Source organism: Triturus cristatus, chromosome 6, assembly GCF_964204655.1.
Source record: "Triturus cristatus chromosome 6, aTriCri1.1, whole genome shotgun sequence".
Taxonomy (NCBI): Eukaryota; Metazoa; Chordata; class Amphibia; order Caudata; family Salamandridae; genus Triturus; species Triturus cristatus.
In genome coordinates this window covers 1,773,381,321-1,773,387,974 of record NC_140589.1, presented here as the reverse complement: position 1 = coordinate 1,773,387,974, position 6,654 = coordinate 1,773,381,321, and the positions used below count along the sequence as shown (strand labels likewise).

Below are 6,654 nucleotides of genomic sequence, written 5' to 3'. Positions count from 1 at the left end.
CGAGCCGTGCCAGCAGGCTGGCGATCAGCCCACCACCACCCTCGCCTGGGTCAGAGGCACCACAAGGGAAGAGCCAGGCGGCTCCCCATCAAGAGGAGCCGGGGTCCACTCGCAGGCCCTCGTCCCCGTCTCTTCCAGGCCGCCCTGCCGCTCGTGAAGGGCCGCTCCTCGGTCGCCCGGAACCTGTTCGGGCCTGGACTCGGGTGCAGGAGGGCCCAGCCAGCACCAAGGCCTTTTCGAGGGAGAGGTGGTACCAGCCAGGGGATGCACTGCCATTCGGTTTCCCCCCCACCGCTGGGGGGATGTCATGCCGGGTGAGCTTGGATTCCGTCTCGGGGAGGGACAAGGGATGGGGGCCGCCCCTCTTCCCCGGTCCCTCGCGCGTCGGTCGGGCCTTCCCCAGGGGGAAGAGGCCCGCCGAAGTCCCGGTACTCACCCGAGCGCCCCATGCGGCAGCGGACCGCTCCACGGCTGGGGCACGGCAGGGCCGGGCCCTGTGCCTATGGTGCATGCTTGCAGGAGGCAGCCGAGGGCTTTGGGCTGGCGCAGTCGGTCGCTCGGGCCACTCCGCCGTTAATGATCCTTCCGCAGGTTCACCTACGGAAACCTTGTTACAACTTTTACTTCCTCTAGATAGTCAAGTTTGATTGTCTTCTCGGTGCTCCGCCAGGGCCGTTGCCGACCCCGGCGGGGCCGATCCGAGGACCTCACTAAACCATCCAATGGGTAGTAGCGACGGGCGGTGTGTGCAAAGGGTAGGGACTTAATCAACGCAAGCTTATGACCCGCACTTACTGGGAATTTCTCGTTCATGGGAAATAATTGCAATCCCCAATCCCTATCACGAACGGGGTTCAGCGGGTTACCTGCACCTGTCGGCGAAGGGTAGACACACGCTGATCCGTTCAGTATAGCGCGCGTGCAGCCCCGGACATCTAAGGGCATTACAGACCTGTTATTGCTCGATCTCGTGTGGCTGAACGCCACTTGTCCCTCTAAGAAGTTGGACGCTGACCGCTGGGGGTCGCGTAACTAGTTATCATGGAGGAGTCTCGTTTGTTATCGGAATTAACCAGACAAATCGCTCCACCAACTAAGAACGGCCATGCACCACCACCCACAGAATCGAGAAAGAGCTATCAATCTGTCAATACTTTCCGTGTCGGGGCAAGTCAAATTAGTCAAATTAAGCCGCAGGCTCCACTCCTGGTGGTGCCCTTCCGTCAATTCCTTTAAGTTTCAGCTTTGCAACCATACTCCCCCCGAAACGCAAAGACTTTGGTTTACTGGAAGCTGATCGGCTGGTCATGGGAATAACGCTGCCGGATCGCTAGTCGGCATCATTTATGGTCGGAACTACGACGGTATCTGATTGTCTTCGAACCTCCGACTTTCGTTCTTGATTAATGAAAACATTCTTGGCAAATGCATTCGCTTTGGTTCGTCTTGTGCCGGTCCAAGAATTTCACCTCTAGCGGCACAATACAAATGCCCCCAGCCGTCCCTCTTAATCATGGCCCAGTTCCGAAAACCAACAAAATAGAACCGGAGTCCTAGTCCATTATTCCTAGCTGAAGTATTCAGGCGACAGGCCTGCTTTGAACACTCTAATTTTTTCAAAGTAAACGCTTTGGACCCCCATGACACTCAGTCAAGAGCATCAAGGGGGCACCGAGAGGCAGGGGCTGGGACAGGCGGTAGCTCGCCTCGCGGCGGACTGCCAGCTCGATCCCAAGATCCAACTACGAGCTTTTTAACTGCAGCAACTTTAATATACGCCATTGGAGCTGGAATTACCGCGGCTGCTGGCACCAGACTTGCCCTCCAATGGATTTAAAGTGTACTCATTCTAATTACAGGGCCTCGAAAGAGTCCTGTAATGTTATTTTTCGTCACTACCTCCCCGAGTCGGGAGTGGGTAATTTGCATGCCTGTTGCCTTCCTTTGATGTGCTAGCCGTTTCTCAGGCTCCCTCTCCGGAATCGAACCCTGATTCCCTGTTACCCGTGGTCACCATGGTAGGCACAGAAAGTACCATCGAAAGTTGATAGGGCAGACATCCGAATGTATTGTCGCCGTCATGGGGACGTGCGATCGGCCTGAGGTTATCTAGAGTCACCAAAGCGGCGGGGAGAGTGATAAATGCACGCATCCCGGGAGGTCAGCGCTCGTTGGCATGTATTAGCTCTAGAATTACCACAGTTATCCAAGTAACAGATGGAGCGATCAAAGGAACCATAACTGATTTAATGAGCCATTCGCAGTTTCACTGTACCGGCCATGTGTACTTACACGTGCATGGCCTAATCTTTGAGACAAGCATATGCTACTGGCAGGATCAACCAGGTAGCTGCATCTGCTGACAGGGTGGGTTCGGGGGGCCGCGTGCCCATCTCCCCGACCGGACAACCTTCGCGCACCCCTGCCTCTCGGGAGCCTGCTGGGGTAAGGAGCCCACCCACCTTGGCGGGAGGTCTCGCTGGAGGGGTGGAGAGGTGCGGTTGCATGGGCACCAGCAGGCCCAGCCGTCTTCCCCGCAAGGGAGAGGCGGGCCGAGGCGTAGCCTGAGCGAGACGCAGGTTTGCCGGAGCCTGGCGGCGGATGACACCCGGTGAAAATGTGCTGGGCAGAGAGGGGTGACGGCATGGCACACGGGGCCTACGAACCTGCTGGGCAGCAGCATCCAAGGGCCTGGCGCCACCCAACCCCTTCTGCTCAGGTCAGACCACTGGGGGACACGAGTTGCCAGGGCTGCGCGGCCTTCACTCTGCTGGGTGGGGTGAAGGGCCACCTGCCAGGCGGCAGGCTCTCGAGTCAGACAGCCCATGCGGGGAGAAAGCTCCTTGCTTGAAACAACAGCCGAGGCTGGCCAAGCAGTCCCTAAATGGACCGAGAGTGCCCAATCGATCAGAGTACGGCCACGGCATCCCTTGGCAGGCCGCCCTGCGCGGGGGGATGCCGGCTTCACGTCCCTGCCTGCTCCCGGGGCGAGCAGGCTCAAAGGAAAGGCCCATCAGGAAGGGCCTAGAGGCAGGAGCAGACCCGGGCCCCTGGGGGCCCCGGCAGGCGGGCCCGGGTGCTGCCTTCCCCTGTCTGAGAATCACTGGACCTCACGGAGGTCTGACTGAGCAAACTCGGAGAAAAAGGACCATCGGGAAGGGGCTGAGAGGCAGGCGCAGACCCGGGCCCATGGGAGCCCCGGCGGGCCCGGGTGCTGCCTTCCCCCGTCTCAGAATCGCCAGACCTCACGGAGGTCTGACCGAGCAAACTCGGAGAAAAAGGACCATCGGGAAGGGTCTGAGAGGCAGGTGCATACCCGGGCCCCTGTGGGCCCCGGTGGGCAGGCCCGGGTGCTGCCTTCCCCTGTCTCGGGATCGCTGGACCTCGCGGAGGTCTGACCCAGCAAACTCGGAGAGAAAGGACCATCGGGGAGGGGCTGAGAGGCAGATGCGTACCCGGCCCCTGGGGGCCCGGCGGGCGGGCCCGGGTGCTGCCTTCCCCCTCTCCCTAGTGATCCGGAGGAAAATTACCCCCCTTTCTTGTAATCCGTGCACACGAGGTGACAGAGGGGACCCAAGGCGCGAATGTACCCGACCTCCTGGAGCCCTGGCTGGGATCGGGGAGGCAAATGAGCCCTCATCGGGACTTCCAGGCAGACCCGGCCATCTGGTCGCCCCATTAGAAAGCATTGGGTGCGACCAGATGGCCGAGGGGATAGGTGCGACCAGATGGCCGGGACCGAAAGGGCTCCCATCTGCCCGCCCGAGCCTTCCCGGTAGGGCTCCCGTCTGCCCTAGCAGGGCTCGGCTTCCCAGGGGCTCAAAGACCCCGGCTGGGCCTCAGGCATGGGGAGGACCACCGGAGCTCTCGGGCCCGGATGGAGGACTGCCCGGGACCCATGGAGCCCGTCTCGGGCACTTTGCCACGTCGTGAGCCGGAGGAAGGAGCCCCCGGACGGAGAGGAGGTGTTGTCCAGGCACAGCTCATCTGGTCCCCGGCAAAGAACCGCCAGCCTGGGAGGGGGGTTCCGGCATACACTGCCCCTAGTAATCCGGAGGAAGGCTACCCCTCTTTCTGGGAACTTGTGCGCACTGCCAGACTCAGGGGACCCTAGGCACAGAGGCCCCCAACCTCCTGGAGCCCTGGCTGGGATCGGGGAGGCGAATGAGCCCTCATCGGGACTTCCAGGCTGGCCCGGCCATCTAGTCGCCCCATTGAAAAGCATTGCGTGCGACCGGATGGCCGAGGTGATTGGTGCGACCAGATGGCTGAATCCAAAATAACGCCAATCTGCCTGCCCCGAGCCTTCGCGGGAGGGCTCCCGCCTGCCCTTGCAGGGCTCCGGGGCTGCAGGGCTCCGGGGCTGCAGGGCTCGGGGGACTGCAGGGCTTGGGGGACTGCAGGGCTTGGGGGACTGCAGGGCTCTGGGGCTGGAGAGCTCGGGGCTGCAGGGCTCCAGGACTGCAGGACTCCAGGACTGCAGGACTCGGGGGAGCGGGGGCTCGGAGAACCCACGCTGGGCCTCAGGCATGGGGAGGCCCGCAGGCACTCCTGGGTCCCAGACCCGGGGGAGGACTGCCCGGGACCCATGGAGTCCGTACCGGACACTTTGCCACGCCGTGGGATGTAGCCCCCGGATGGAAGGGAGGTGTCGTCCAGGCCCAGCCCATCTGGTCCGCGGCTGAGAACCGCCGGCCCAGGAGGGGTGTCCTGGCATACCCTGTCACTAGTAATCTGGAGGAAGGCTACCCCTCTTTCTGGGAACCCGTGCGCACAGAGAGACTCAGGGGACCCTAGGCCCGGACGTGCCCGACCTCCTGGAGCCCTGGCTGGGATCGGGGAGGCGAATGAGCCCCTATCGGGACTTCCAGGGCGGCCCGTCTATCTGGTCGCCCCATTGTAAAGCTTTGCGTCCGACCAGATGGCTGAGGGGATTGGTGCGACCAGATGGCCGGGACCGAAAGGACTCCCATCTGCCCGAGCCGAGCCATAGCGGTAGGGCTCCCGCCTACCCTTGCAGGTCTCCGGGGCTCTGCACCAGGGACTCTTGTCCTGGGAAGATGGACACTTGGCAGGACGGGGGCTCCCAGACCCTAACCGAAACCCAGGCCCAGGAGCCGGTCCCTGCTTCTCAACCCAGCCAGGCCGGGGAGATCGGGAGCCTGCCCAGGCACGAGGGACCCCTGTCCCGGGCACACGGACCCTCAGGACGTACGCTCGTTTTCCACAAATTTTTTCCAAAATTCTGCATAGTGGCGCTACGCAAATTCCGCCCAGCCCTAGTCTGTAATGCCAGAATAGCATCTTTGCCTGCTACGATATTGTTTTTGTCCAAATTCATACACAGGCCTTTTAATTAAATATTCATTATTGTCGGAAAGGGACTTGCGCATAATAATTCATGCTGCTGCCAAACTTCTCTAAATGCACAAAGTCCACATCCTACCCAGCCGAGGGGATTACCTCGCTTGTCACCCTTACACACCTCTGAAATGGCAATAACTGGTGATCTGTAGGTCCACATGGAGGCAAGTGGGTCATGCCCCCTTATTCACACTACAATAGCTCCTCCATTGTCGGGAGCCCCTAACCCTGCAGGGCGGCCCTGGCTGCGGCAAACAGAGATTCCCATAATTTAAATCCAAAGAAAGAAAGTGCCACAGTCCAGATCCGGAGATAGCAGCATTTTATTTGTAAACTGACACAGGCTGCAGCAACTCGTTGTTCACCCTGATGCATTTGGGCGGGCTGCCTTGTTCACAGGTAAGTTACAAGTTAGCCATGTCCTGGGTGTTTAAATACCAATCATATCATTTGCCTGTGTGCTCCTGTACTACATTTCCCAGAATACAGTACATCTAGCAGTATGATGTCTGTAATGCCACAATAGCGTGTTTCCCTGCTATGATATTATTTTTGTCCAAATTCTTACACATACATATTCATTATCGTTAGAAATGGACTTGTGCATAATAATTCATGTTACTGCCAAATGTCTCTAAATGCACAAAGTCCAGATCCTACCAAGCCAAGGGGATTACCTCGCCTTTCTCACCTCCAAAATGGCAATACCCGGTGATCCATAGGTCCACATGGAGGCAAGCGGGAAGGCACTGCAAGTTACCATTTCCACGAAGGTTCCTATAAAGGGAATTCTGTATGAAGGCTAAAGATGGGATTCTGGCTCGATGATGAAGAATCCAGGGGTGGACAGCAATGGAATTGTCATTTTCAGTGCTCTCAGACTGACTGAGGCAAGCAGGCAGTTGTTGAAGTATGGGATTACCTGCATTCCATTCATGCAAACATGAGCCACAACAACTGACATTGCTTTTGTGAACATCCAGGGTCTAACATAAGGTCAAAGGACAGGAGGGCAGGACAGTTACCTGGAAAGGCTCCTATCCTATGACAAAGTGTCTGTGTGAATACAGGCCCAGTACTTGAAAATATGTGTCCTGAAAATCCAAGGACACTTTGCAATCTCAGCAATCCAATGTCACCAGGCACACTCTTCCAAAATATAGCAGAAAAAGTATTGATGCAACATTATTGTTTCAAAATGCAGTCAACTCAAAAATATTGTGGGACAGAATATAGAAGGTAAAATATCTTTGGAGGTGTATAATTTTTTTAAAAATATTGTATTGTTTT

General features: G+C 58.0%; 1 pseudogene; it reads right to left on the bottom strand.

Annotated features, from left to right (window-relative positions):
- Window positions 1–574: 574 nt before the first annotated feature.
- LOC146821973 (18S ribosomal RNA) lies at window positions 575–2,349 on the bottom strand (annotated as a pseudogene).
- Between the last annotated feature and the right edge of the window lie 4,305 nt (window positions 2,350–6,654).